This window comes from Ambystoma mexicanum, chromosome 4p, assembly GCF_040938575.1.
Source record: "Ambystoma mexicanum isolate Mex_15411 chromosome 4p, UKY_AmexF1_1, whole genome shotgun sequence".
Lineage (NCBI taxonomy): Eukaryota > Metazoa > Chordata > Amphibia > Caudata > Ambystomatidae > Ambystoma > Ambystoma mexicanum.
In genome coordinates, this window is record NC_090927.1 from 556,448,036 (window position 1) to 556,470,461 (window position 22,426).

General features: G+C 41.8%; 1 protein-coding gene across 2 annotated transcripts in view; it reads right to left on the bottom strand.

The window, feature by feature from the left end:
• Positions 1 to 22,426, bottom strand: part of CSMD1 (CUB and Sushi multiple domains 1) — a 5,442,057-nt gene that overhangs the window by 2,699,393 nt on the left and 2,720,238 nt on the right. The window lies entirely within an intron of this gene.

Genomic DNA, 22,426 nt, shown 5'->3' on the forward strand with positions numbered 1-22,426 from the left:
TTTGTGAATACCAAACTGTGAATTAAAGAAAATTGACAAGGCCAAGAAAGGCCCAGAGAAATTGAAGTAATTGAACAGTGTGAAATGGTCCATGTGCAGGGTACACATTGCCAGCAGCAGAGTAAACTGGGAATGTGAAGATAATTTATGCAATGTGCTTGAATTGGATAAAATTAATTCTTATGCTTGGAATACCGAATATCAAAAGGAAGCAAGTGTGATTGAAATCAATTTGAATTGCAAGCAGTTGGTGATAATCCCTGATACAAAAGGAACTGGGAATGGTGTAAACTGAAGAAAAACAAGCATTGGCAAGTGTCATAAGAATATAAAGAACTATACAAACTGAAAGAATAAGAAGTGGCAAGTCGGCACCCAATCGGCCTATGCAACAGCCTCCCTGTCCCTCTCTGCCTTGAGAAGGATTTTCTTAATGTACAGAAGCTCCTTAAAACTCTCCTCTTTACCTCCACCTTCCCTTCCTCTCTTCCCTGCTAATCCCACAGTTTCTGCAATTGGTATCCTGGGCACTTATGCATCCTTGGGGTCCTGACCTCCCGCACCCAACCGGGCCTGCTCCTGTCTATCCTCTGCACTTGCACCCTCCACACTAAAGGCTCGCACTTACACCCCCTCGTAACTCCAGGCCCTGTAGCATGCAACATTCCTAGCAATTCATCTGTAGCTCACCCATGAGCTCAGACTGCCCAGCACTCCCCCACCGCCCTCTTCCTTGCTGGGCTTGCCTGTTCTAAATACTCAGACAGCATAGTAGGGTCATCCTATTTTACTCCTTCCACATGCTGCTCTAAAGTATTGTGTTTTTTTATGTATTTTACAGACAGAAACAGAACCAGACATGACAGTTCACTGCCATCAATACTGAGAGGCAGGAGCTGGCTTCAGGTTGACACAGTTGCATAAGAAAGGTTGTTGGTTTCCCTGTCTCCTTTGTTATCCTTTGCATCCAGGCCACATGTGGGCCTGTTTGAAATCCGACCTGTTGGTATGACAATCACTGTCACCAGCTGCAGGGCCTAACAAAAGAGAAGGGCAGATCCATGGAGCCTGTGTCAGTTAATCAGGCTGGGGGAAGGTTGGTCCTCCCCCATACTGATGATAACATTGTGCACTCTTCGTATGTCACATTCAAACAAAAAATGACAGGGACAGACAGTGCATCTAGGCATTGTCCAGCCCGGAGTAGATGGCTATATGCTATTGTCATGGTGTGAACATAGGAACATTTGTGTGAATAAACCCCACACATTTCCTGAGGTTTGATAACCATCATTCCACTTAATTGCCAATTTCAAAAAGCCCAGGCAAGCACACGCCCGCTATGTGGATGGATGAATTCCTCACTCCATGACTTGTACACTTTGAGTCATTTTAATTTGAAGCCTTTAAGGCAGCATTTGAGATATATTCTGTACAATGTTACCAAAATATATGTAATTTACACTTTTATTGGTATGTTCATAAATATACATGATCTCTCATGCCGGGGTGGACATGGGATTTTCCGACCCGCCAGTCCGAGCTTTGTAGACCCGAGCAAAACAAAGTTCTCAGCTCAGGCCGCGGAACTTTAAATCCTATGTCTGACCCGCACCAGGAAGATATTCAAACCGGGATTTCACAGGATGTGAATTGTTTTCCTTTTTGTTCCCTTCCCACTGGAGATGTGCTCAGCACGAGCACAACTCCAGTCGGAATGAACGAAAATGTCAAAAAATTGCCCGTCGCCATTAAAATTGAAAAGTGACTAAATAGAAAACAGGTTCCAAAACGGCCGCCGTTATACGAAACGGGACTTAGTCCCTTTTTTATGTTTACGCCGCTGGTCATTTATATTGACTTTTATAATTTTTTTACACCATGGGCAGTGAATGCACAATCGCTCCTGGGAAAGGCGGATTGTGATGGGTCAATCTGCCTTTCCCGATTCCGACTAACTTTCAGTGCATCATATCTATATAGAATACTAAAATTCAAGTTACACATTTCACAATGTGCCTTTTAACATGACAACAAACATGCAGAAGCACAGTAAAAAGTGTATTTTTCTATTAATAAAGCCTACACACAATGCATTTTTTCCTGAGACAATGTTTTGTGAATTGATTTTCACTTTTGTCTAGCTAACCTTCATTACCTTATATTTCAGTCTAAATTATTAGTCTGACCTTGGTTAATTTGATAGGGAGCATCACATGCAAAAAATTGGTTACATCAGTAATATTCTTGCTCCATTTTAAGTGTTGTTGGTAAGAGTATGCTTTGGTTAGGAATGCATGGGTTCAAAGGAAGACATACACAAATGAGCACAGTTCAAGGGTGTTCATTAAACTTTAACAATGTTTATGATAAACGCATAGGATAAACCTAAATCTAAGATGGGAGCAAGCTACGACCATCAAATAATAATAATACAGTTCTAGTGGAGTCTAATCAATGTCACATAAAAAGGGCCTATACTAAAAGAAAACTATTGCCAATCCTTACCACTATGCTACAAAAGAGTGTGGGATAATGTTCACAAGAAAATAAAGTAGTGTCACAAAACGTTAAGTCAAAATGGTATGGACGGGGTCTCCCTTACCCACATTTGAAGCACGGGACAAGGCAGGAACATCGAGCACAGCACACTACTGGGGTCCTTCAGCACAAGCTTACCGTTCCTTTCACAATATCAGGTCTTCTGTGGCCAAGTCTCTTTAATGAAAAGTCTCTTACTTCAGATGGCCTGATGTATCATAAACAACAAACAAAAAGTTCCTTCTATAAATCTTCCTTTTCTGGCGATTACTCTTCACCCGAGGATCCCCCTCAGCCGGGCCCTGATCCTCTTTACAATGTAAACCTGCCTCTATCGGGCTCAGACCAACATCACACTGTGGGCTTCCCTCAGTCGGTTTCACATTTGTCCCCACAATGCAGTTCACTTAGCTTCTCAATTTACAACTTGTTAAAGACTTTTGAATATACAAGGGGTTTGACTTGAGCCTTTTATGACCACTTTGACATCTCACACTGGGCTCAACTAGGGACTCTAGGTAATTGCAATTTTTTCAATTCAACATATCCTTCTTGTTAAGGAGCAGGGCATTCGTTAGAATCTTTCGAATGAGCACCCACGTGTCGCCAGACCGCTCTAACCGAGATATCTCATTTGTTCACAGAAATACTTTTGTCTATTATCTACTTTTCTTTTTACAAATGTTGCCACTGCAACCTTGAGCTTAACACAGTCTGGTCGATTATTAGTTTCCTCCGACTCGTTGGCTGTGCTGAACTCGTTGGCTTTTCTTCCACTGGATTCATGGATGGTACTATGGTGGCACGCTCTTTTCCCCACCCTGGCTATCAGTGCAGGAGGGCCCTGTGTACCGTTTATATCTGCCACACCAATCCCCAGCTGTGATTCCTGGTTTTATGATTCTTTCATCAAAGGCTTCACAGGTCTGGGTTGAAAAGGGCAAGGGCAATTCCCTCCTTGTCGTCCTTTCATTTTCCATCGCCTTTCTCCTCCTTTTAAACTGCCGTCCCGGAATAGCTGCTTTCTTGTGCGTTCAGCCTTGCTCAAAGTGTGCTTTCGTGCTCTGCCTTCTATCCCTGTGAGGAAGGGAAAGGGCCGTCAGGTGTGTGTAGTTATCGGCAATTGCCTGACTCTGCCTGACCCTTGTGTTGGGACATGTCAGGTAAATGGCTCTGGTGTTAGCCCATTGTCTTTCACGGTGTAAGAAATTGTTGTAGGAAAAGGGGTGGTAGAGCTTCTAAATATACTATGGGGTAAGATTGGAAAAGGTGTCATAAGGAAGGGGGTACCGCATCTCACCCTTCGGTGTCCCACTTCCAGTCCCCAAAGACCCCCCCCCCCATCCAGGTGGCACTCCCACACTGGTCCAGCCCCAGGAATTGGATCGAAACATGATGGCCGTGTCCTGGCCACCTGGATGATGGATCCCCAAAGAATAGCGAGTGAGACACCTTAAGGTTTCTCACACTTCTGAGCAGTGACAAAAACCTAAATGTGCTTACTAATGTCATACAGTGGGCCACTTACAGGCTTCATATTAGAGGACAGGGCCACCTGACTTGTTAGCAGTGTCCTTCCACTGTTATGTGTACTGTAGGCACTGTACATTCTAAAACGAATATAGGTGTCTGAGATGTCTGTTCCTCAAATGAAGAGTATAGGTTAACAGAGGGTTAATAAACACAAATTGATAATTTATACCTATATGAATGCACTTCATCATGTGGTTATTAGTGTGTACTGCATTTGTGGTGGCTATATATGGATAAAGCAGGGATGGCAAACTGAACCCGTCTTGGTTGTGTTCTTTATGTTATACTAGGGGCTATTCTTATTGTAGAAAAGTGCTTTTCGTTACAGTCCGTAGCAAATTCAGACCAATGATGTACCAGAACGGAACAGTAGTCCTTCAGGAGGAAGACTGTCTACTGGTGAACAAGGGTTGTACACCTTTGTTACAGCCCAGAAGGTTATCATATCATATCATTTGACCCTTTAATGGACTTCCCATCTATGTGTACCCAGATTACATCATCATAGTATTCATGGATGGCCAGTTTATGGCAATCAAATTCCTTGTTCAATCCAGATATGTGAGTTTCCCTCCTGAAAACCACCAGAGTTCTCTAAAGGGTAACTCTATTTCAATGTGTTCTACTCTATAGGGAACGTGAATGTTTTCAATCAAAGACCATTTTACATTTTCTGGACCATCATGTTTCTCCATGTAGTGATTGACCAATGGGTTGGTTAAATCGTATCATGTAGGCATCATCTATGATCAAATATAATATTCTTAAATCGACAATGTTGTCATCCTGACATATGGAAATGAGAAAGGACATGTGATGACATAGATGGCATTGCCACTGTTATAATTCGTAAATCTGTACCATTCCCACTGTGTTGATAATCCCAGACCCATTACTATGTGTGATATGTCTAGGCACAGGTTTGGGTGTCCAGTTTTGTCCTGGAACTTAACAAAGGATGTCTATACCCGTCTTGTCCCCTTTGCAGCTGCACACACAGGTGCAATCGCCTCATTCTCTTCCTCCTCCAGAGCCACCTGCAAGGGGACCCCCCAAAGTCTTCCAACTGCTGCTCTCCTATCTGCTGAACCCTCTTCTCATTTACCTAGCAAGGTATATGACTCATTGGACTAATGAATACTCAGGGTCACAGGTTTGAAACTTTGTGACCCAGGTTTGGCACGTGGCAGGTCCACTCAGCCTTTCATCCTTCAATGGAGGATCAAATGAGTAACACGAAGATTGGTAACCTTACCCCCTGTTAATTACTTGTATTGCCCATATACCCAGATGGGGGTAAAGGTGTGCTCCACAAATATATCAGTTAGGTTATGTGTTTGATAGACAGTCCCGTATCTCTTCTGCACCCTCTCCCTTCTGAATTAACCCTATGATCTTGTTAGCTTCAAAGTTGATAAGTAATTGGTCTATCAGTAACTGCAGTGCTGTAAGGATATTTGGCGTGTTACAGCACAGAGTACAGCACTACTGCACAGGTAGCAACCAGCACAGAGTACAGCACTACTGCACAGGTAGCAATTTTTTGATGCAGCACCAAATGCCTATGGTGCATTGCTATATGTGTTACCAGATCAACAAGGAAAGACAGGCTATTCAGTCAAAAACGATTTTAACATATAAGATGCAAATCTATTTTTACAGTTAAAAGCACACGTGCACATTCAAAAATGCACAATATTTTTCACCTGAAATGCCCATGGTGCAAGAGACACATTTGAAAATTAATAACTAACATAACTCATAACTAACCTGACTAATGAAACTGAAGTTAACATAATCCACTAATAAAAATGTGTCTCCACTGCAGAATTAGGCCTACTCTGAAAGTGAACTTTTAAACGCACATTTTTTTTTTTTTCGTTTTCTCTGCTGCGCTGTCCACATAACTACAGGAAGCAAAAATGGCTCGAAAGAACAGGAAATCAGTTGGTTACAAAGTATTACTATAAAAATGAGCCATTGTGTAGAGAAGGAGGAGATGGCATGATTGATTCTGATTGGAGCAGCGTCATAGCAAGTATCAGGCTAGAGGGAGTGATCAGAGTTTTGCTGGGGGGAGTTTGAGGAGAGAGAAGGACAGTCAAGATTTGGCAGAGCTGGGAGAAGGACCTTTTTCCTGGCTGGAGCATTCCTATCTGCAAAAGCTGAGAATTCCAGGCAATGACCCCGGTTTGAGAAGGAAAGGCGCTCCTTTTCACTAGGGTTAATCTTCAAGGGAGCCACATTCAGAAAGAGAACAGCTGAAGAAAACTCGGCTGAACAGATAAGGTAATTACATAAGTGTGGGAGCTGAGTGTGTACGAGAATATTCAGTCAGAGTAGGAAAGGAGATTCCGGTGCCTTAATCACATGTTAATGTTGCAAATTGGGTTCTGTTCTCCGCCACTCTTTTTTCAGTGTATCACAGACAATGCTGTTACTGTTCTATTTTATTTATTTCTGTAAAGAGTGAGATCGTGTTTAAATGCAACTTTTATAATACAGACAATATTTGAAAGCAGACGGGTGGTGTATTTTATATTTACCAATACAGTGCTGATGATGAGGGGAGATTTTTAAACAATGCAATTGTCATTTTAAGACAGATGTGTGCATGATCATATTCAGTATGGACAGTTGAGAGTGATTGTTTGTAGCATAGCTCGTTGGAGGTACATGAGCCAACGGGAAGAGGGAATCTCTGAACATAGTTCCCTACCGTATATAAGGTAGTGGAAATTACCACAAAATTACCACATATAGCTCTCTGTCGTAAATAAGTCAGTGAGATCGCCCATGGTGGCACACTAACACTAACACTGAAAATGTGGTATTCCTGAAATGTAGGTCTGAGGTCTCTCTAGTGATTACACGAAAAATCTAAGCAAAGATAAGGGATTCTGGACATTGGGGCCACAAATAAAACAAGGGAATTATGCTCACCAAAATACCACCAACCACGCATACCAACCACGCATACCAAATATGCATGTCTGGGTGCTGAAATAATGCATGTCCACTGTATTATTGTTGCACATGGCCCAATCTGAATACAAGGAGTGATTATTGCTAAGTTATTTTTCGGCGGTAATAAAATACCGTCAGGCCCCAAATCTCCACAAAATACCCTACTGTGCACACCTCCATGGTCAGCCCAGACTCCAAGATGGACTCTTCCCTCTGTGGCAGTGGTAAACGTCTATCCTCAGCCCTGCTTCCACTTTTCCCTCCTCCTCCTCAGACTGTGTTAATGGCAACCCTTCATCTTATCTCCTTTGGCCATTCTGCAATGACTTCCATAGCATTCACCAAAGCTTCTGCGACTGTGGATGACTTGCACCTAAGCCCATCAGGGTCGCATTGGCCCCTCGTCATCGGAGGTCAAGGGTTGTGAGGCGAGGGGTGGGCCACTTTTTTGAGACGAGGGGCGGGAAAGTTTATTTTGGGTGACCGGGCCTATTTCTTGTCCCAGTCCGACCCGGAAGCCCATATGGACAAAAAGCACACCTGATTTGACAATTATCATCCACATCCTCTGAAACCCCCATCTTTGTTCTTCCCCTTTCTCTCCATATTCGAGGCACTGCTCAGCTTTGCGATGTAAATCGAATCACACATGGTTCTCTGGCACAAAAACAGAATGTGGCTATAACATAGGAAATATTGGGCAGTTTTTTAGTTTTCACAAACAAGCAGGAACATAGGAGGGAACATTCTTCTTTTTTTGGGTAATAAAGTAACACTAGACCTATCAGGACAAACACACTGTGAAATGTAATTTCAAATACAAAAAGGAAACAGTTTATTATTTTTGGCTGTTTTTTTAAACCTTTTGATGTGACACACATGGGAAAAGGGTAAGTGGAAAGGTGGGGGAAGCTTAACTTCATAAAAGGGATTCTATTAAACAAAACACTGGGCCCAATGAGGCACACCAGGATCAACAAGCAATACATTCAAACTTCTTAAAAGTCTGCTAAACTGTGAATGAGAACGGGTCCTTTTATAGGGACCACAACCTCCTCGAGAACAGCAGCCCTGGTTAGCCTGAAATACACAACCCAGCCTGCCTGGAGACTGCAGGCAGGTTCAAGCCCTGTTTTGGAGGGGTCAGCAATTCCTGCAGGATCTTGCAGGACCCACAAATCCTGCCATGATTCAGTTGAAGTTGTGATCCGGCATGAGTGTATGTTCACTGATATCTCATTTTGACATGTTAAGAAGTATGTGTTTACAAACACTTTTGAAACTATACATTTGAATATTTTAGAAGCACAGAGAAGAGCACGCAATTGGAAGAAGCCTGTCTGGGACATTTATCATGTGCAGCTTTTGCAAACCAAGCAGCACTGATTCCTACAAGTATATTCCTTAGTATATATAAGCGTCATGGTTGTAGAGTAGGAAAGTTGAGTATTTGGGTTCTTAGACACGTTTCCAGACAGAAGAAATAAGCACATGTTGTAGTGTGATAGCTTTGAGTGCAGTTAGGACCTCGATCGGGGTTGGATAAAATATGCACGTTATGAAATAGTGTAATATTAGCTTGTGCTTAGTTCATCTGAGATTCAGAACGATTTGAATATATATTACTTTTTTTTTAATTTCCACTGGAGAATTTAAGATACACACACCCACTTTTAATTGCCAACGCTCTTTTCTAATTAGCTGGGGTGGAAAATGTCAGCACACCCATATTTGCATGAAAATCAATTTTGTTTAAAATAAACCAAAAAAAGTGAGAAAGGAGTTTAAGATTATAGTGCATGTTATTTAATATGGTCTTTCTCTTTCATCAATGTATGTGGTTCAAATCAGGTGTAAATGTAGTAGCACAATTGCCATGTCTGCATGTCTGTTTCAAACAAGGTGCTTTTTCATTCAGCAAAAGCAACATGTCCCGCAACATTGGTATAGTGGACATTTTTGAAAGGGAATATCTCATTTTCACATGACACAAGGATGAGTTGGTCAGGAGGTACAATTGAGCAAAGTGTCCCATCTTTCCAATCTGCACTTCCTGAATCCTGGCCACATTCTAATTTGCCAACACTGCACTGCCTTAATGATCAAGGAATAAAGAGGGGGAACTCCGGGATGCACCAGTACCGCGGTACGTGCAGACCAGACCCTACCCCGGAATCCTTTGTTTGATGTACTACCTTAATGATTCCATGTGTTTTATCTGCATGCAATGTTTGCCAAAGCCCAATTTACTGCGTCCAGCTTTGGTGCTGTGAGGAAACATGTTGCCTAGGACACTCATCCCCCGGGCCCTTCTCTGCCAGGGACACCCCACAACAACCAGAGTCCCTCTGCCCCCTTCTCCAACCTAAACCCACTCTCTCATGAAGAGGACATCCCTCTCATTTCTCTGTCTCCTAACAGTCCCCAATCTTCCACCACACATTCCTCCTCCCTATCTCCCCACTGCAATCCTTACTGTAGTCCTTTCCCCTCACCCCCAAACTGGCCCCCAACCCCAAAATAAACCCCCACTTCTTGCCTTGTTGGGCACTTGCAGATCTACGCACGCATGCATGATTTTGGGCGTGCGCTATTCATGGCAGAACACCCTTTGGGAAAGGTGGGCAGTTGAATTAAAAGTAGGGAATATAATCTTAACTATGATCCGGTCATTAGTACAGTAGACCTTGCATCAGGAATGCCGCTTGCTCAACGGTTAGTACAAAACATACGCATGAAAATGGCAGATTTTGTCATGGAGGACTTCTTAACAGAGTTCCGTGCAAACCTAAATGAAATATCATGAATTTGATAAAGCAGTATACGGTTAATTCTAGAGAATTGGATTGTGGTTATAATGATGGCTCTTTTGCTCAATACTTTTCTCTGAGAGGAGAGTGTCCCTCTAACCCTAAAGGAAGGCCTGCTGTACCATTACAAGTACAAACTGACAGGAAACATTGATATTCAATTAAAGAATTGTCTCCTTCCCTTCTCCCTGTTTTTTGGTGGCTGAAGAAGCTGAAGGGAAGCTTCTGGAGAGTTGACTTTGTCTATGGTTGGGTCATTGACAAACACTATGTAATTATATCTAAATTTCAACCTGATATTCGATCTTCTTCATGACAAACCTTTCACTCACAGTTGACAAAGTGTTAATAGGGAGCAGTTGCAGAGCTTGAGAACCCTGGCAGGCATTTGAGATAATGGGCCTCATTAGGAATCCGGCGCTAAACCATGGTGATATTAGCACCATGGTCCATGCCGGAGTCCGCCATGGCGGAATGGGGAATTACCACCCCATTCCGCGGTTGGTGGGGCGGTAATTCCACATGCCGCCATGGCCCTTCCCCATTCCCATGTTTGCTCCATAGGGCTCAATGGGAATGGGGAAGGCGTTAATTACAATACCGCAAATTGCGGTACCGTAATTAGCACCAAGGTCCCTTTGCGGGTCCCTAATTTAACGGCTGGTAAAACCAGCCGTTAAGGTCGGGTCCTGCAAAGGGACCTCGTATTTAGGCGCTAAGTGTTTAAAGGCGCCGCAGCCTTTTACGGCGCCGTTGAACACTTAGCGCCTGGGTCATAATGAGGCCCATTGTCTTGCATTTTATTGAATCTATCCAGCAGTGCAAGAAACCAGAGATAAGTATGCGGTTTCATAGGTCTTGTCTAATGGCTCCGCACCTGGAGGTTCCTCAGGCATGCGTTTCCTTTTTTTTGTTTTTATGCCATGTGTATTTGACAGGGGTGAGAAATGTAAACAGGGAGATTGACTTTTGTTGCTAACAGTATAATAGTTATAGCCCGGAATTATTGTTTTTCTTATTTTCCAGGAAACTCAGAAGACAACTTCTCATGCAGGTTTATTGACGCAAGAGCGAATCAATGAAATACAATATTGACCCCTGCCAGACTATTGTTCCTGCGTTGCACGGAAGACACAATAAGAAGCGTGAAGAGCCAATAATGAGTATCACTGTTCAGCTACACAGTCAATGCTGTAGTAAACAAACAATTTGCCGTGCCACTGGAGAGATATTGCCATCACGTTTGAAATGATGCCCTCCTTATTCAATCACTAGAGCATATTCCGCTAGTGTGCATACGTTCTTTGCACAAACAAATATATATATATATATATATATATATATATATATATATATATATATATATATATGTATATATATATATATTTCAACGCTACCTCACTGCAGCAGTGGACATGTAATAGATCTTCTTTTTCTAATCATGTCCACGGATATATATTCAATACTACAATTTAACAAAAACTAAAAGAAGGATAAGACAACATTATAAAGTTGTACTGTGCGGTGCTAAGATTCAGAATCAATTCCTTTTTTCTATATGCTCCATTTACCAACTGCATATGAATGCTAGAGTGTGAACAAAAAGAAGAAAAGAAAGAATGAAAATAGCCATAGAACCATTTATTTTTATTTGTATTCATGCATTTATAAAGCGTGTTATCCCGAGAGGTAAACTGGCATTGTAAGCAAGAGCACAAATAGAGACATGACAAAAAACAGAAACTAGGGTGGTTGGGCTACTACCTCATCGAGCCCAAACCTTATTGACCAATTGCGCTACACCCTAATTATTTAAATGAACAACTGGGCAATGCTCTTATTCTTTGCTAGTATTTTGGAACACGATTAAACAAAGAAACACTGCTCAGCATGTTCTTGGTGCATATTCTTTTTTAAAGGGTTACCACCAACATGTGTTTGGACCTATACAAAAAAGGTCTTCTTCTAGGCTTTTACACCATTAATTAAAATCAAATTACAACATTGGTGCCACAACCATACATTACAACAACTTAAAGTGTCACACATTATACATTACCAAAGATTTTGGCAAATGCGATGGTTATGTACAGGTACATCCATAATTGTTAACAAAGAGCGACTCAATTGTAATTCCAAGCGTGGGTTATAGAGAACAGGGAAAAAGAATACAGATGGATCACAATACTTTTCTCAACATTGCAATATAAATATACAGAAGGCAAATCTTTTGCCCATACTTGACACCAAGGCACCCTGTTGTGCTAGTGTCTGTCTCCATCACCATTGTCATTTGTCCACCACTATGGCACCACGACACATAAATTGATTAAAAACAAAGGGAAGGCTATTACCAATGCCAGTCTGTATCCCCTTATTATCTCCAATTGTGGGTGCCCATCCAAACCCCGAATGTGGGTAAATTATACACTTCTACAGTGATTAATTGGAATTTGTGTTTAATATAATAAAGATTGGCATCATTACTCTTTAGGATGGTCAAAGGAGACCTGATGTGTATTTTTCATCAAAGTCCTTCTTGTTGCTCAATTTCCTAATGGATATCATGTTCTGTAAAGATAGATATTTATAGGCTGAAGGGTAAACCCATAGCAAATAATTGTTTTAAAATTAAGGACACTCTATGTAAGATTGTTTACCTTATTAGCATGTTCACAATCGCATATTCTTCTAATAACCTCTCTATTGGATTTCACCATTTAGGTTTCTATCCACTTATACATGGTTTTGGTATGATATGATATGATAGATTATTTATAACGCACTTAATACCCAGAGGTTTCTAAGCGCGGACCCGGGGATCGAACGCGTAGTGCTCCGTGACGTTTTACTTCCAAGGCGATCACTTTGCCCATGAACTATCCTCCCAATACCATCGTGATGGTGAAGATCACCTTAAATAGTGTATAATGGTGGACTTATTGATGAGCCATACTCGAGTGCAAGGGTACACAACCACCAAACCATCTAAATAGGATAAAACAGATGTCTACTTCCTAGAGCAAATAATCCTGATGAAATGGATTGAAATCCTATTCTTATCAAAATAAACGATTTTTCACCCGTGGAAACCGATATTGCATAAGCTTAATTGATAATCACCTCATTTAACCAATGTGTACAACAGTACAAAGGTGCACCACCACCAGACGACCTAAAATTAAACGGGGCGGTCCTTACAGCCTAGAGAAAGTGCTCCTCAAATTCCAGAACATTAATATATTCAGGGACAAATGGCTAGTTGCCTGAAACAAATCAATATGTATACTTGTGAGTTGGTCCCAATGGTCCTAATCATATTCAATATAACATAATTGTACAACAGTGCATAGGTATATCACCACCAGATCACATACAATTAAATGGAGAGGTCCTTACAGCCTAGGGAGAGTGCTCCTCAAATTCCAGAGCGTTCATATATTTGTGGACAAATGACTAATTGCCTGAAACAAAAGGATATTTGTAATTGTCAGTTGGTTCCAAAGATCCTATTCATATTCAATTAAACTGCCCGGATTGGGCAAAGAAATCGTTTTGTTGCCCACACTTACAGTAATGGAGAGGCTGTTTGCCCTCACACCTCCTGATGGAGGTCCACGCGGTAATCCACATTATACTAGCACCGCCTTTTTGGGATGTACCAGCCTAAATAGTCCCTCTAACGCCAACACTCTCTGATGTCATTACATGCATGACATTTCACCTAGAGCATGGCGCATCATATGCATACCGTGTTGGTAGTTGGTAAACAAGATGCAGTCATTTTTTATTCGTCAATGTCCATTAAGTTCTAACTCTATGTTGCCTGCTGGTCATACTTAACTGCAACTGTTCTTCAAGTAAATATAATACTGCTTTTCTATTCGGGTGCAATCACGCCTTTGCCCATCATGATTACTCGCTAAGGCAGAACGTTGGTCAGTTTTCCCTATTGATGATCAATTCAACGCCCCTTGCATTATAAAAATGGAAACACAATCCACCTACATAATGTACTGGTCATTCCATATTGTGTTACGTCATACTTGACTGGTAACCTGAAAGCATCAAGAACACATTAAATACTGTATATAAAACATAGTTATGACATTCAAATATGAAACCTCTTGATATTGAACCCTTTCTTATCTTGAAGGATTTATATCACCACTTTTTATAGTGCTACACTTATGCTTGGACAATTTTGTTTGGTACATGTTCCAGACTTTGGTACTGTTTTTTCTCATTTGCAACCAACCCAATGGCCCTGCTGCATCATGCAGAATTAACCGCAATCCACACACAGTATTCTGGTTTTGATTTATATTATATGTGTGCCCAGTGTGTTACTGCTTATTAGAAGGGTAACAAGAAGCACTTTTCACTGATTGTGTAGTGTCTGTGGAGTGGTTCTAACACTCTAATCTATTACTACTAATCCATATCCAGTTCTGGACCGATATTCAGCAATCTATACGCTGTCATCCAATGACAAATCAATTCCTCACTTATCATATGTCAATGATATGGTTTCTGATAGTGGTCAGCACCCTCGACTATGAAGACTTGACATGTTTTTCATCATAGTTACCCTAAAGGGTATATTTTTATAATAGCCTCTAACAATCAAAAGCCTGATCATTTATTCTTATTGTGGAGCCCCAATGGTGGACACACAGGTCTGACAGCCAAGCATGACTCTCCTCTTTTTCTTCTACATTGTCTGTCCTTTACCTTAATGACTTACAATTAATCTATAGCAAATTATTGTTCATGGTCCTCTACTGGGATTTAATCCGACACCCGATCTTACCTCTGTGGGGAGAAGCCTATGCACCAGTGTCTGTACACCTGCCTTTGAGTGGTACTTATGGGTTTGTGTGCTGTCAATAAATGCAATAAATAGATAAGTAAATAAATATGAGGGATTTGCATGGCCATTTCCCTGACGAGAGGTTTTACGCTTGGATCCATGAATGCATATCATTACACGCAATAGTGGGTGCGCGATGGACTGCCTGCGGGCTGCCCCTCATAACGCCCACATTTTGGTTTGTTCTTCCTTAGTTTCCGAGTTCCGCCCCCTATCTTGCCCTCTGCACAAGCCACGCCCACACTCTGCATGGTGTATTGAGCAAGGCACGTGGCCTCTCGCAGTGACGTGTCAAGCCTGCGCAAAGTCCCTGCAAAGAACAAACACGAGCCGCGCAGTCTATTCCATGAATCGACAAACAGGATTTTGCATGCAGTTCGGCACGATTGTTTGTGCGTATAATTCCATGAATTGGGCCCTATGTCTACAGACGATCATCAATATGATTGTGCTGTATAAGATATGATGACTCTGTCTAGCTGTAGAGCAACGAAGTATCCATCTGACCATATCTGTGCCTCCCACTCCTGTCCTCATTTAATTTTTGCTCACTAATTCACTCATCCATTGCCTGTTGTTCTCCTGACTCCTGCTCTTCCAAATTCCTGTCCTCATCAGTCTTATATGGCTCGAGGTGTGAGGATTTTTGAATAAAGCAGCATCCAGGAACAAGTACGCCTTCCATAAAAGTTGTAAAAAGCCCCCTTAGGTGCAGGCATTACAGCAGCAGGAGACATGAATGGAGCGTGGGCCCTGTATGCAGTTGGAAGCAAACCTTGAGGCAAGAGAAGGCACCCGGACCACTGTAATGCCAAAAGCTGTTTCAGGTCCTGAGAAGGTCTTTGCCTCAAATTGTCTCTGTTGCAGAGGTCATGCAGCATGAGGTGTTATAGAAGGATGCTTGCCCATTGAAGGATCATTGTGCATAGGTCCCGCAGAGGAAGGCAGAAGTAGCAAGAGAAGTGTGCCCTCTTTAGGGGTTTCAGGTAGCTGGGTTTCACTTTTGCGTCTCTTTAGTGGAGGAATCTCCATTTCCGGGTGCCGCGAGCAGAGATGGACCAGAGGAGGCTGTTTGCCAGATCGCAAGTAGCCACATCGACAGAAGACCAACAGCCACTAAGGGGAGCATGAGCGAACGACTTAACAGGTGAATTCAGAGCTAGCAAGTGACTCCAGAGCGCTCCGACACTCCCCGCTTGCTCACACCAGGCAGTTTCCCTCATGTGTGAGTGAAAGAAGCAGTCATTACAATTTTGAACACCCAACTATTCGAAAAAACGAAAGTTATAATTAATTAACCAAAGTGGCTACAAAAGCAAGCGTACGAGTTTGTGGAAAGCCCAAGTACCCTGTGGGGAAGCTTAAGTAAAAACAAAAGGCTACAAGCAATACCAAAGCCGAGGGTAATTAACTACACAGCAATACCAATACAACAAACATTGCTCAAGGCGCATGAGGAATATTGGGAAGCACAAGGGTTGTAAGACTTGCTGCTCACGTGTTGTGCAATGTAGATCATCAGGTGAAATAAATACACATTGCCAAAGCCAAGACATAAGCAGATTAAAACCATATCCTGACCACTATTTGGTTGTTGTTTTAGAGCGGAAAGGAAGTTGGCAAACAAGCTGCCCTAGAGAGGAGTATAGTTGGAAAGGAGTCCAAAAGAACACTCATGTGATTCCTTGTTTCCCCAAACTCGGTTTAAATTTTAGAGTTTGTTGACAAAGAAACCTTGAGCAGCTGTTGTTGTTATAAATTGGAACTTACCACTGAAGCACATTTCGGTCTTTTGTGAAGTTTTGAGCGGGTATGAGAGTATACATTCCCATATGACTACTTGATGATGTAGAAGGCCTGGAGTGGGAGTAACCAGGTAGTCGTTGATAAAAGTTCTGAACCGTGTTTCTAACAAAGACAACTCGTGTCAATTTTGACATGGAAAGAAGAATTGCGTAAACCTCCTTTGAAGGAGTTACATTTCTACATAAATCAAAGTGTGTGGAAAATCATCCTAACAAAGACAATTGTTTTTTTCTTGAAGATGACAGATGTAAAACCTTTTCTTGCTGCAGGAGGAGCTGGAACATACTATTTCTTTTGGTACATTATTGACAAAACAGAACCTTTTGTTATCAAGTTTAAACCTCAAGAACTGTGTTTGAACGTTGTGGCAAACCAGGATTTCCTTATTCCTTTTGAACTGTGGAGCAAAACCATGATCAGATCTGGGGAAGGGGGGTTCACCCAGGTAGCCAGACGAGATAGTGATCATGCTGTGAATTCAATTGTATGCTCTATGTGTGTGCTGAATTTTACTGCCATGGATTTCCTTGTTGCCTTTTTGAATGTACAAGCATGAGGGACAGATATCCTTTTGTTTATTTTAGGCAGGGGCATCCTCATCATGATAGGGATACTGGGGAGTCCATCCAACCATTTGATTTAATAAAATAACTTATCTTGAACACACTTTACAAAGATGTCCACCTCACATTTCTGACCCATTATATAATGAACATGCAAACTCTGTACTTGTGATCGGGAATCTCGGCCTTAATTACTTATATCATCTCTGTAAGCGAACACAACCACTTCCCTCCTTCTTTCACTGATTTTACCATGGGGGCAGTTTTGATGGCAGAAAGAGCACTTCTACCTAGCAGGATTTGTCATTTGACATTGGAAATACCAAACACAGTAGTAAATAGAAATGGAGCAGTGGGTGGGGTATGGTGCTCAAAATTGCTCCATTTCATAAGGACATACAGAATATAAAGAAACAGCATCTTGTGACCACTGGTTTAAAAAGGTGCCAGGTCTGACAGTTATTCACTCTCATATTGTCCACCCCAGAAGAAAACCTAAATTAAAATCAATGATGAGGGAATGCTTTATTTGTAAATGAGAAATAGGCGTGGGGAGATTACTTCAGAGAACCAATGGTTGTCAACAGAAATTTGAAGTGACATAACCACAATAAGCTGAACTCAAAAGAAAAAATATTGTGCATTCGGACAGAGAAACATGTCTGTCTTTAAACCACAAACGCAGAATCAGTACATTTTGTAAGATTATTGAGGCCTATTGTACAAATTCTGCAAGAAAATTCCCCTGGTCTGAGAATGGTGCTTTATAGTCTTCTGCAACTTGATTTCCTACTTAGCTTGAACAGGAGTGGAACATTGTCAAATCATATTATGCAAGAATCCCAGCAAATTGATGCACCCATAGTGTGCAATTGGAGCAAGTGAAATGAAAATAAACAGGGAAAGTGAATGCCTGCAGATTTTATCTTGCAATCACCACCTATCTATACACCATATTTTGTGATCCTGACATATTGTTATAAAACACACACAAAGCACAACATTCATCTGAGCAAGCACTGTATAAGAATAACACACATAACATACAATGAAGTTGGATTAAAGGTAGCAACAGCAACGATATGAGAAACTATGCTTTAAACGAGGACAAAAGAAAAGAAAACGTAACTGTTAACTCAGTAAAAGGGTATACATTTCAGGGCAGAATATAATCCTAAAAAACAAACACAAAAACAGACTGTTGAAAGAACTAAAATACTGACTTCCAAAACCAAGACTTTTCTAAATTTCATATAATCTGGAATAGGACGTATTTATGTACGGAGATCATTCCAGATAACTGCTGCACTGGAAAAAGATCTCTTAAGAAAGGCTGACCTGGGAACCTCAAGTCGTAAAATCTCCCTGCTCTGTACACTTCTAGAGCACCCTGAGATATTCAATTTCCCATCGAGACATGTTGGGCTGGACCCATGGATAGCTTTGTAGATAATGCAGATCAATTTGAACGAGAATTTTACTTTTACTAAAGGAAACCAATGAAGGCTTTTCAATATAGGGGTGATTCTATTATTGTACATGGCACCAAAAGATAGTCTGGATGCAGAGTGAAAAGCAGCTTTCACAGGATCTAGTTAAGAATAGGTGAGCCCCCTAAAGATAGAATTACCAAAATCAATACTATAAAAATGTAATGATTGGATCAAGAGTCGAAAACGAGTAGACACACCCAAGTATTTGATAGCCCTCAAGGGAATGAGAAGAAAATGAGCCGATTAAAATAAATAATTAAAATGTGGGGTCAGTGGCAGACAGGAATCCAGAATACGGGATTGCCTGCCTTCCTTTTATGTTAGGTGAAACCAGTCTTATAAAAATCAGGTCAAGCAAAGACAAAGGAGAAAATAAAAATAACCCAGTCTTTGTGGGGTTCAGTTTCAAGAAGTGAGCCTTCACAGCCTTCAATTACAAGAACAGAGTCCTACGTATGGATTTGATCGCTGATTATCAATCATTTAAGAGAATGGGGTTCATTACAAGGTTGGAGGTACCCATGCTGCAATTTTCCAGGTACCGGGTCCGGGTTCCTCAAATGAGGAATTACCAGACCATTCATACCTTGGATGACCTGGCAATTCCTCATTCGAGGAACCCGGACCCGGTACATCCCCATTCCCGTTCGAGCCCCCATAGGGCTCAATGGGAATGGGGAGGGAGCTAACAACGGGCCTGTTAATAACCGGCCCGTTGTTAGCTCCCTGGTCTGCTAGCGGGACCCGCTAAGGGCGCCTGCTTTTACCAGGCGCCCTTTGCGGGTCCCGAGAGCAGACTCGTAATAGGGTGATAAGGGGTTAACAGTGCCGGCACCTTTACCGGCGCCGTTAACCCCTTACCGCCCACATGATAATGAGGCCCAATGTGTTTATTTATCGAACAATGTTGGTGGTTGTAGTTCTTTTGATCTCATGACGACGATTGTGTTTTAAACAACATTGACAAGAGAAAATTGGCTCAGAATTTCTTGAAATGGCTTGTTTCTTCTCTTGCCTTTCACCAATTAACAAGAATATATCAGGTCTCATTAAGTTAATTTTATCTACCAAGGAATCTGTAAATTAACAAACCATTAAAGGATCATCACACGTTTCTTTTTCATCAAGAAAGCAACCTTACTGAAGCCATGCCGGTTTTAAAATCAACCGTTTTATCTGGTTTACTGTATCAAATTGATTTACTTTCTTGCAAGACAAACCCTACAAAAATAAAAGGTGAAACAATATGTAACATACAAAGTGAAATGAAAGACAGATGGAAAACAAACGAAAAGACCAAAAGGAGAGAACGTTTGCATGCATAATAAAATCCAGAAAAACAATTGGAACATACTGCTTCCAAAAAGAACTTCAGCTTTGAACCAAGGGAGCAAAATGACCAATAGCCACATCTCTCTTATGGGAGTAGATAAGGATTGCACAATCTGATGTTGGACTGTGGTTGGTTCATTTTGAAAAATCAAAGGGTAAACATGTGTCAAATTACATGATATTCTTCTTCACCAAGCGATCTAGGTATCAACTGAACTATTTCTTAATAATTCTCAATCGTTTTACATTCCAACTATAGATATCAATACACACATAAAGGTGAATGCCTCCTTGCTTGGTATATCTCTTGGTCTGGGTTATACAATTATTCAATGAAGAATCAGATTTATTTTTTTTAGATGTGGTTTTGAAAAAGAAAGATGTTTGGTAAACATGTATCATAATAAGGTTTCTTCATTAGGCTCGAATGTAGTGATAGAAGACCTGGGTGGAACTAATGGCTGATTTGAGGGTACCCAAAGAATGTTACGAGTATAGGCAGATAGATATTGGAAGATGAAATGTGTTGAATTCCCTAATTGATAAATCTAGGTAGTCGTTCTGATTTTACATTAGAGAAGATTATTTGTCTTGAGAAAAACTATGATTATGAATAGTTAATGGCTGTACCCTCAGTGACTGACATGCCAAAAACACACTTAGTAGATCAGGGAACAGCTCAGTTATTGATGTTTTATTACTGATGTATACAATTGGTGGCAGGCTAAGGGTAACATAACTTTGTCTTTGTACCGGGTCCGGGTTCCTCGAATGAGGAATTACCAGGCCATTCCAACCTTGGAGGGCCCAGTAATTCCTCATTCGATGAACCCTTCCCCATTCCCATTCAAGCCCCCATAGGGCTCAATGGGAATGGGGAGGGTGCTAACAACGGGCCTGTTCATAACAGGCCTGTTGTTTTCACCCTGGTCTGCTCACGGGACCCGCTAAGGGCACCTGGTAAAACCAGGTGACCTTAGCGGGTCCAGCGAGCAGAACTCGTAATTAGGCGTTAAGGGGTTGATGGCTCTGGCACCTTTACGGCGCCGTTAACCCCTTACCTCCTAACTTGTAATGACCCCCATTGAAATTAATGTGCTAATTCATAGAATGATTTGCACACTTCAATGGCACTTTGCGCCAAAAAAGTGCACTTTGCGGTGCACAAAACTCAATTTCCCACTTCATGGATCAGACTTTGTGGGGCTTTGCGCGTGTCCATCACTACTTTGCGTGGTGCTGAGCGCTTTGCACAACACACTGCACAAACTTTGAGAAGGGCCTGCTCAAAGAAACATATAGGGGGCAGAACATGCATATTCCCTATTTTCACTGCAAAATGAGGAAGAGCGAGGAATAGCATAGGACCATGTTGAGGAACGTGCCACAGAAATAAATTACATGCCCAGTCAAGTGCAAACCTTACTGAATTCATGGATTGCAAAGCGCAACTTCACAATGCGAAAAGGCACATGAGAACCCTGTAATCTTACCACCGCATGACATGAGACGCAACGTACAAAGCAAAAAGGAAACGTCTGTAAGGGCAATGCACACCATTTCAAAGTTGTACTAGCAGGATGAATCCAGCCTCAGTAAGAGCAATCATATATGTCCATGGAAGAAGGAGGAGGATGGTGAGGGGCAGGATTTTTCACCCACTTATAACGCTCTTTGGGATGCCTCATGACAAGGTGTTTACAAGGTAGAGATTCCTTTGCCATGTTATCCTAGACCTGGTGAGGGAGTGGAGCCTCTTCGCGCTCTGCAGGGTGTCCCTTCTTGGCACTAATGGCCCTTGGTGGCACTGGGACACCTGTGGGCCCCCGAAGATGTCCTCCTCCAGGTACCAGGTCACCTGTTGGCTGAGGGTCACCACGTCCTCCTCCTGGGAGCGGGAGCACATGTGTCCTCACCACGTCCACATCCTCTCCCTTTTCCTTTTAAAGCCTTTTCACCCATGGTGCAAGCAAAGTGAAAAGCACCCGCGAATATATATCACACCAAAAAAAAATGGGTGCCAGTACGCAGTATTTCCGGTGTGCTGCCTAGAGTTACAGTGGACAGCATGCAGTTTTGCCCCGTTGCTGGATTGTGTTGCAAAGGTAGGCGCATAGTTGTTATTTCTGCTGTTTTTTGCTTGTGTGAGGGCTTGTTATGGGTGTTCCAGGTGCAACTCGTTTTTTTGCGCCTCGGGTTACTTTGCGCTTTTGAATCCATGAATGTGCGGAATGCGCACACATTTTCAAACAGGCACGGAGGTGCAACGTTGGTAATGGTGCAAAGTAGTTTTCGCAAACTTTGCACATTTTCTGTGAATTAGCTACTAAATATCGTATTTAACTGCATTTACTTTTTAGTTAAGACATTGCACAACAGTTGCTCTCCACTTCGCACTTTCAGAAAACCACATTTTATTGCGAATAGATGCATGCAATCACTAAATACATGCATCCGATGCAACCAAATGCATACAACGGCAGGCCGATTCATTATCATCTCTTGACT